This window comes from Ursus americanus, chromosome 10, assembly GCF_024610735.1.
Source record: "Ursus americanus isolate L20-20 chromosome 10, mUrsAme1.1.p, whole genome shotgun sequence".
Classification (NCBI taxonomy): Eukaryota; Metazoa; Chordata; class Mammalia; order Carnivora; family Ursidae; genus Ursus; species Ursus americanus.
Window position 1 is genome coordinate 35,117,441 of NC_142136.1, and position 10,328 is coordinate 35,127,768.

At 35.6% G+C, this 10,328-nt stretch overlaps 1 pseudogene; it reads left to right on the forward strand.

The window, feature by feature from the left end:
- The first annotated feature begins 7,738 nt into the window (after window positions 1–7,738).
- LOC123801079 (peptidyl-prolyl cis-trans isomerase A pseudogene) lies at window positions 7,739–8,307 on the forward strand (annotated as a pseudogene).
- Window positions 8,308–10,328: the final 2,021 nt, after the last annotated feature.

The following is a 10,328-nucleotide window of genomic DNA, read 5'->3' on the forward strand; positions in this document are numbered from 1 at the left end:
CCGCCGGCTTCACCCCTCTTCACAATAAAAGCACCAAACTACCCCAACCTTTGCTCCCTTCTTCCACATCCCCTCTTGAGTTCTTCCCTTGCTGGGACTCCTTGCTGGTTGTTGAGTGCTAAACATACTTTATGCATAGTCGTTGGGCTTTGTGTTGTGACATCTGTCTCAGCATCTGAATACATTCTCTTGTGAGCAGCCATTTCTGCCTCTAGGTGAACTGATCCAACAGCTGCTGGTGTTAGAGTAGGCACTTAGTTAGGCTTTCACAGGATGCCTGGAGACGTGCAAAGAGAGAATCAAGGCCTGTTATCAGGAAAGTCAGCAGTTGCCCTGGCAGCATGCCACAAACAAGGCCACAAGAAGCCAGATCAAACTAGACAGATCCAAGACAAATAAGGTCAGAGGCCCTGACCGAGTAAGGAAGAAAAAGGGTGAAACCCAGCACCCAAAGAAATCTCCTCCTTAAATAATAAATATCCCAGCCCTTCGTTATCAACCGTCGATATAAGATAGAGGTTCAAACTCCAGGTGTGACTCTCCCTTGAGCTCTCCCACTCTCACAGCTCCAGAGTGTACTCTCTTCTTAATAAACCCTTCACTTGCACTGTTCAACCACCGTCTTGTCTTTCCTTGAATTCTTTTCTTGCGTTGAGCCTAGGAGCCTCTGGCACTGACTGGAGGATGGCTAGGCAGAGGCCTCAGGGCCGGAGGTCTCCTCATTCCGCACAGCAACTCTTGTAACACAGAAGGGGCAGTTGTTTCCCGTACCCCTGGATCCTGCTTTCATATGACAGACTGGTAGCCAGTGGAGTGTGGGACAAACTGATATATCCCACATCCAAGTCTAGCCCAATCTTGGAAGCCCCATCTGTGAAGCATTCTCTTCCTGTGTTTACTGGCTGGATGCTGATAGCACAGGTGTGGGGATGTGTTGATAACAGAGCTTGTGTTAACCTGGTTCTCTAAAAGATGGCATTGAGTGCAGCCCACTTCCTGCCTCTGCCACCAGCCCTTGGACACTATAAATTTAAGCCTCTAAGATTTTGGAGTTTATCTATTACAACAGCTAGTGTTATGTTAAATAGTACAGACTGATGATCATTCAGCTTATGATTTTTTGACTTTATGACGGTGCAAATCTGATACACATTCAGTAGAAATCAAACTTTGAATTTTGAATATCGATCTTTTCCCAGGATATTGATCGGTGGTAACTTCCTCTCTCCTGATGCTCGGCTGGGGCAGCAGCCACAGCTCCCAGTCAGCCATGTGATCACCAGGGCGAACAACTGATATGTTTACAACCATTCTGTGTTTCACTGTCAGTACAGTATTCAATAAATTACGTGAGATAGTTAACACTTTATCGTAAATAGGCTTTCTGTTAGATGATTTTGCCCAACTGTAGGCTAATGTGAGCATTCTGAGTATGTTTAAGGTAGGCTAAGGTAAGTTATGATGTATGGTAAGTTAGGGTTATTAAATGTATTTTTGACTTAAGATATTTTCTACTTACGATGTAATCCCACCTAAGTCAAGAAGATCTGTATACTGTTTATACTGTGTAGTGAAATGAATTATAATAAATTTATCTGGGACAATTATTTTGCATCTACAGTTTACTGGGAAATTTCCAACAGTAACAACAGAGCCCAGGGTCCCCAATTCAAGGAAAGACTTGCAAATCAGCAATATCAAATCAGGTTAAATTATTTTAACTATTTGAAATAATGTTTTTAACACAAAATTATTTATAGATTATAGTCAAATTTATTTTACTTGAGTTATTTAAATCCTTAAAATAATTAGGTGGGTGCATTAATTAATTCCGAATATTTAAACCTATATTGAGAATGCCAAGTATCCTTAACATGCCATCATAAATCATAGTCATGATGATTTCCCCCCCCTCTGGCCATTGTACTGAGGGAAAAGTATAGAAAGAGTAACTGTTGACAAGGAGATTGAGATCTTTCAAGACAAGGAGATTGAGATCTTTCAAGAAGTTAACATTAATAACCATCTGTTCCTTTGGGATTAATTATTTTTCTATAAATATTACTAGATTTAACAGAAAGTATTCTTTATCAAAACACATGCATGTAATAGGAAGAATGATTGTAAGAATAAGAAGAATGATTATAGGAAAAATAGTAACCAGGAGAGAATAATCTGTTTTACTGTATCTTGTTTCATTTTGAGTTTATTAATTTAATTATCTTAGTTGTGTACATTTAATGTGTGAAAGTATAATTTAGCAGAATTTTATTTTTTTTCTCTGTTTAAAAATATATCCTGATGACTTCACTAGGAACCAAGCTCAAGTGGGTTAGAGGCATATTCTAATTTTTGTTTCCTGTTAAGTGACTTTGGGATTATTTCCTGAAATGAAAGTGAACAAGTCGTAAAGAGTTGATACTGAATGCTTACTTGCTTATTCTCATATCACTAATTGAAATAGAACCTCATTTTTTAAAAAGGAAATTTGAAAAAAAAAGTTCAAATCAAGGGAGAAGAATGTAGGGGTGAGGTTTGAACTGGCCATAAAATGTCGAAAGAGTTTGTGTTTGACTTGCCAAAAACTTGCTCTTGTATCTTACAAATTGTACTTTTAATTTCTGTGTTCCTTTTCTTCATAAAAATCCTCTTCCAATTCTAAAGTCCTGTGATCCCTCAAATAATCCTTACTAACAGAAATGAATGAATAAATGTAGAAAAGTTTTACTGTTTTTCTAGGATTCACTTTCAGCTCTTTCTCTCTTTAATATTTCTCAAGAATTGTGAAATGAAGAATAATGTTAAATAACTATTGCAAAGATGATAGTATACATAATGAAGCTGAAATTTGAAGAAATAATTTAAAAAGAAACTAGATGCAGGCTTTTAAAGATAAACACTTAAGATTCTTAAAACTTTAAGTAACATTGTATATGACTATGTATGAAATCTGAGCATTATTTTAGGACATCTTTTGTGCTAAAAGACTTCAATGTATAGTGACAGCTCCTGGTAATAAATTCTGGGACAAATATAATTCTGGATGCTTATATTTTTATCTTTCCAAAGTCAACAAAGGTGGGAGAAATATTCTATGGCAAAGCATTTTCTAATTGTTTTCCAAAAATTCCTTGCTCAAAAACTAAACACTGCCAGAGGAATTTGAAAATAAAAAGTTTTTTTTTTTAATTTAAAATATAAGAATATATCTAAACCAAGAAAAATATGATAAAGTTATTCTGACCCATTCTCAGTCCAAACCTATTTCTAATCCAAACACTGCTTATTTTTTCAAGGTTAGCATAAATATGCATGAAATATGCAAAAGACCTTGATATTTCACAGATTTTGACCTTTTTGAGTTTGCCTCATGAATTTATTCCCACATCTTGCCATTTAAGTTCATTTTTCTCTTATCTTGAGTCCACATATTTACTGGCCATTTAAATTAGTTACCAACCCTCTCCATCAGGGGGTATTTATGTCTTTTTCTGTAACTGACTTTGTAACTTCTTTTCCCCTTCTAGAATAAATTGTTAGTGATTCTCTGAGGATGCTTTTCTGTCTGGAACATACAGAAAACAAGGTGTTAATGCTCCGAGCCCCGGAACATAGAACAGCCTTTCCTATACTCCAATATTATCCTGAAGTTGTGGTTGTCATATTGTTTTGTTTTTGTTTTGCTTTGGCTTTTTGTTTGTTGGTTTTACCAAGCTCTTTAGTATCAGGAAAGAAAAGAAAAACCTGTTTAATTTTGGCCCTGTCACTTATCATTCTACAAAGTCAGGGAGTTACAGGTTTTGAGAATTTCACAAAACCTTTCCTTATGCCAGGATAACGAATGAAATAATCACAGTGTAAGGTGCAATAGAACTCTGCTACAAAATGTAGGTCGCTATTATTATTATTAGTCACATTATTATCCAATGATGTTACCATTGGGATTATTCCTCAATGAGCAAGTTACATCACTAGGATTAATAACAACAAAAAAACCCTAAAAGACAGTAACATTGTAGTTTTAGGATGGGCTTGGAGCAGAAAACTGAAAATTTCACATGGGTGGTTGATGACGCCAACCATGGAAAACTCAGACAAAACTGGGAGACTCTAGGAGGAGACAGATGTCTTTAATCCTGCAGAATTAACATAAATGTGTTTTTATGGTTTTGGTCACTGGCTGATAAAGCTGAACATTGTATTTCTGTGGTATTCCTATTAATATCATCCTCTTCCAAAAAACATCAATGCCGCCATCATGTTTAATTGGTCAAGATCAACATTAGTTTGGGGCGCCTGGGTGGCACAGTCGTTAAGCGTCTGCCTTCGGCTCAGGGCGTGATCCCGGCGTTATGGGATCGAGCCCCACATCAGGCTCCTCCGCTATGAGCCTGCTTCTTCCTCTCCCACTCCCCCTGCTTGTGTTCCCTCTCTCACTGGCTGTCTCTATCTCTGTCAAATAAATAAAATCTTAAAAAAAAAAAAATCAACATTAGTTTGAAGATACATCCTTTCTAAAGTGCCAAAAGGGATACTTTATTATTAATAATCAGTAAATATGATTTTGTCACTCAAAAGAAGGACAGAAAGAAAGATGAGAGAGTGGGAAACTAATGTGTAGTGAATATTTTATCTGTTTTGGTAGGCACTTTCACTCCTATTACATCATCCTCTCAGTAACCTTATCCCCCATGGTAATAATATATACTGACTTCAAATAAACCTTTGGAGCTTCATAATACCATTCCAGATAGTGAAATCACAGGGGTGTCTTGCCTCATAGAACTGGTTTGTGACAGAGCCAACTTCCCCTACCTGTAAAGTCAAATCCATTTCCACCACACCATTCTATCAGTCTTATTTCTGGAAATAAGTGTAAGGTAAATATCAGTTATTATAGGAGTAATTCTTTCAATGAAAATAGTGTGGATGAAATCATCTTAATATAATATATTTATCTCTGTGTAGATAGTATTTCCTCACATAATTTTTAAATGAATTCAGTAAATAATTTTTAAAACTCATAGAAGACCCAAATATATGATTTTTCAAATTATAATAACACTCTTCACTCATATTTTAAGATCACTTCACTTGGACAGTATCATTTAGAAGTTATTTATTAGTAGATTTCTTGAATGACTGAGGACTTTTTGATAGTTTGTAAGAAAGAATACCAGATGAAAGTGGTGAAATACACACTATATAAGTTATTCACCATGTTATACTATTTTTCAGGCATTTAAAAATCCTGGAAAATGTAACCTCTCTTTTTCCTTTATGTTGAAATATCAGAAAAAAACTATTACTTTCTGCAGGGGAGAATTGCTTGATATAGCCCTTGCTTTGTTCTAACACCATTCCTTTCATATTCCATATTAATCATTAGTAATATATTCCTGCATGCTATTTTTCTGTATTCTCATATACAGTATTTTTTAGTCAATCATGAACTATATTATTAAATTTAAGATATTTAAGAGACTCCTGAGGGGCTCAGTCAGTTAAGCATCTGCCTTCAGCTCAGGTCATGATCCCAGAGTCCTGGGATCAAGTCCTGCTTGGGCTCTCTGCTCAGCGGGGAGCCTGCTTCTCCCTCTGCCTGCTCCTCCCCCTGCTTGTGCGTGTGCATGCACATACTCTCTCTCTCTGACAAATAAATAAATAAAATCTTTAAGGAAAAAAATAAGATATTTAAGAATAAAACAGTATGTTTGTGCGTGTTTTCAGTCTGTGTATATATATCCATGCATGCACATCCTGTGTGTTATCCTCAGACTGATAGCAGGAGATAACGGTAAATTAATATTGAATTACTTCATTCATTCAACAAATTTTAAATTAGCTCTATAATAACCAGTTACTAGATTCATTCATTCATTCATAACAGTAAATTAGATATTGGAGTCCTTGCTATCTGAAGCTTAAAATCTAGCCTGGAAGGTGGTTGTGAAAGAAAAACTGCACCACTACAAATAAGATTACAAATGTAATAGATTGTAAATACCATGAATCGAAAGTGACTAACAGTTTGCTCAAAATAGACCTGGTCTATTCCTCGTGTGTGTGTGTGTCTGTGTGTGTGTGTGTGTGTGTGTATGAAAGAGTAACTCTTTTCATTTTAAAAATGTCTTGGTTTTGAATGAAGATGTATAATAGTCACTCTAATTAATGTTGAAACATCCTTTTATTGCTGGGATCAGTCTTATGATATATTTTTGTTGATACAGTATTATCTTCTGCTTGCTAGTATTTTTTAAGAATTTTTGCGTAAGGTGGTAGGATTGCCAGGAATGTTTCTTTGTGCAGTTTTTAATAAGGTGTCAGCAGTGTTGTGCTTGCTTTCTCTATGATTTTTCATATCCTTTTGATTATTTGGATTTTAACCTTGACAATATTTAGCTATAAAATTATTTGGGGAGATGCTCTTTGATAATATTATGTATTTGTTTTCTGTGGAAATACCTCTTAGAGTTTCCTTGCTGGGGTGATATTTGGCAAATTATAGTTTCCTTGAGAGTTATCAATTTCATTCAGATTTTCAAAAATATTTCAGTAAAGGTATAAAACTAATATCCTAAGAGTTTTAAATGTTTCTCTTATGATGGTTATTCTTCCATTTCATATTTTGTGATTTTCTATTTTTTTTTTAAATTAGGTTAGCTGGTGATTTGTATATGGTTGGTTATTTATTATTTCTGAGTGCTTTGTTTTCTACTCATAAAATATATATTTTATACTGGAGATATATGTTACATTTTTCTATATTATGTGGGGATTTTTTCTGAGCACCAGTGTGTAAGCTGTTGCTTTTACATATGTAGAAATTTGAAGGTGTCGTGAATCGAGTCATTGACTTGCCCTCTACAAAGCAACAACTGCTTACTTCACTCTTTGGAAGTTCTCTTTTCCAGGTGACATTGAAAGTGTAACAAGACTTCACTTTGATAAATTTAGGTACCAAGGAAATCCATAATGTAATTCAGCAGCTGTGCTCAATATATAGGAAATAGTATTTCCAAACCAGACACTAAAAGTAAAACTTGCTTTGAATATGTTAAGTCACATTTAAGCCTAAAAGATTTGGTAAAATGTGATCCAGTATATCATGATTGTATATTTCAATTTTAGTTATGCTTATTTCTCCACAGTCTTTCATAATCTATGGAATTAACCAGGACAGTACAATGGAAGTCAGTTTTGATGATCCATTCTTCTTAGTCATCAAGACTCATTCTATCATTATAAACTTCTACTTTTCTCCTCTTATTAAATTTGGAATAAATACACATGCCTTTGCCTCCAATATCATTACCTTGATAATGAGTCACCATCATTTCTGGCCTGAGTAGTTGCCGTAGATCCTTACTTTATATCCCTGAATTCACATTTGTACTTCTAAAACATTCTTGGACAATAGCCAGTATAATCTTTGTAAGTATAAATCTGAAAATATCACTCCAAATTAGAATATCTCAATGGTAAAACTCATAGAAGATCATATAGGAGAAAACCTAAAAGACCCTGGGTATGACTATGACTTTTTAGACACAACACAAAAGGTGTGATTTATGACAGACATAACTAACAAGCTGGGCTTCTTTAAAATTTAAAACTTCTGTAAGAGACAATGTCAAGAGAATGAGAGGAAAAGGCACAGACTAGGAAATAAAATTAGCAAAATATATATCCGACAAAGGACTATGACTCAAAATATACAAAGAATTCTTAAAATTGCACAATAAGAAAACAAACTACCTGATCTGAAGTAGGTCAAAGTCTGTCCTTGCAGACGCAGCCTCCCAGCACCGCTCAGCCATGGTCAACCCCACTGTGTTCTTCAGTATCGCGGCGGACTGCCAGCCCTTGGGCCACATCTCCTTCCAACTCTTTGCACACTGAGTTCCAAAGACAGCAGAGACCTTCTGTGCTCTGAGAACTGGGGAGGAAGGATTTGGTCATAAAGGTTCCTGTTTTCAGAGGATTATTCCAGGATTCACGTGCCAGAGTGCTGACACTATAATGGCACTGGCGGCAAGTCCATCTATGGGGAGAAATTTGATGATGAGAATTTCATCCTGAAGCACACAGGTCCTGGCATCTTGTCCGTGGCAAATGTTGGACCCAACAGAAATGGTTCCCAGTTTTTCATCTGTACTGCCAAGACTGAGTGGTTGGATGGCAAGCAATGTGGTCTTTGGCAAGGTAAGAGAAGGCAGGATATTGTGGAAGCCATGGAGTGCTTTGGGTCCAGGAATGGCAAGAACAAGCAAGAAGTCCACCATTGCTGACTGTGGACAAATCTAGTAAATTTGACTTATGTTTTATCTTAGCTACCAGACCACTCCTGTAGTGCAGGAGAGTACCCGCTCACCCCATCTGCTTGAAATATCTATAATATTTGTGGTTTTGTTGCAGTTCCGTGGGTTCCATATTTTCCTTACTCCCCTCCAAGTCTAGCTAGATTGCAGAGTTCAGCTTATGATTATGAAATAAAAACTAAACAATGACAACAACAAAAGGAGGCCAAAGTCCTTAACAGACACTTCAAAAAAGAAGATACATAGATGCCAAATAAGCATATGAAAAGATGTTCCTTATGTCATATCAGGAAAATGCAAATTAAAATAACCATGATATACCACCACACACCTATTAGAATAATCAAAATCTGGGAAACTGACAACACCAAATACTACAGGTGAGAAAATAGAACAACAGAAACTCTCATTCATTGCTGGTGAAAATGCAGATGGTATAGCCACTCTGGGAGACAGTTTAATGGTTTCTTATAGTACTAAACCATATAATCCAGCAGTCACACTCCATGGTATTTACCCAAAGGATGTGAAAACTGATGTCCACAAAAAAAGCCTGCACACAGATGTTTATAAAAGCTTAATTCATAACTACCCAAAATTGGAAGCAATTAACATGTCCTTTGGTAGGTAAATGGATAAATAAACTGTGGTATATCCAACAATGGAATATGATTCCGGACTAAAAAGAAATGATCGATCAAGCCATGAAAAGATATGGAGAGAACTTAAATGGGTATTACTAAATGAAAGAAGTCACTCTAAAAAGGTGACCTACTGTATTATTTCAATTATATGACATTCTGAAAAAGGCAAAAGTGTGAAGATAGCAAAAAGTCAGTTGTTGCTAATGGTTAGGGATGGGGTTGGAGAGCAAAATAGAGTGCAGAGGATTTTTAAGGCAGTGAAAATACTTTGTATAATACCCGTAATGATCGATACATATTAATACACATTTGTCCAAACCCATAGAATGTACAACACCAAGAGTGAACAGTAATGTCAACTGCAGACTCTGGGTGATTACGATGTATCAGTGTAGGTTCATCAGTTGTAACAAATACACCACTGAGGTGAGGATTGCTAATTATTAGGGAAGCTACATGTGTGAGGAAAGGGTATTTATGGGAAATCTCTATACCTTCCTCTCAGTCTTGCTATAAATCTAAAGCTGCTCTTAAAAACTGGTCAGCAATAAATAATCTCAGTGGCTTTACATTCTCTTAGAGACAAATCTGAAATAATCAACATGAAATGCAAGGCCTTGTGATGCACAGAATTCCACCTGTGTATCTAATTTCACCTTTGGTCTCTCTTACTTTGGTCATTTTATCAATTCTCACATATACCAAACTCTTTTTCCATCTGAAAATTGTGTGCACATGGTTCATTTTGCCTAGAATATTCGTATCTTTGTCTCTTTCTCTTTACCAGGTATCAGTCTTTGTGTAATTCTTCTCAGAGAGGTACACTGTAAACATTGAATCTACAGCTGAATCTCTTCTTCAATATGATTTATCACAAATTGTAATTACATATTTGATGATACATTTATGTCTCCACTATAGTATTAGTCCCATTTGGCAAGAACTGTGTCTGTTTGTCCACCAATGCATACCTAGCATATTTAGCACAATGAGTAGCCCATAGTCACTCAAAAATGGTGGTTTTGACTGATTGACTTTACTGTTAGTAAATTTCTTTTGCATCATTATCTTATCTCATCCTTATAGTAATCATAGCTGGCAGGTTATAATTATTCATATGTTGCAGAAAGGAGCATATTAAAAAGTATTCTAATCCTAAAGTAATACAAATTCAGAAAGTAAAATTGTTTAAATTCCCATTCCTATTCACTTAATATTTGTTTACTTTTATTCTTGTGACGATACATTAAATTGGGCCAATCAAGAAATCCATGGTGCTCAATGGTCAAGTTATCCATAAAAATTATTATATTAAACAGTATGGAGATTCCTCAAAAAATTAAAAATAGAAATATCATATAAT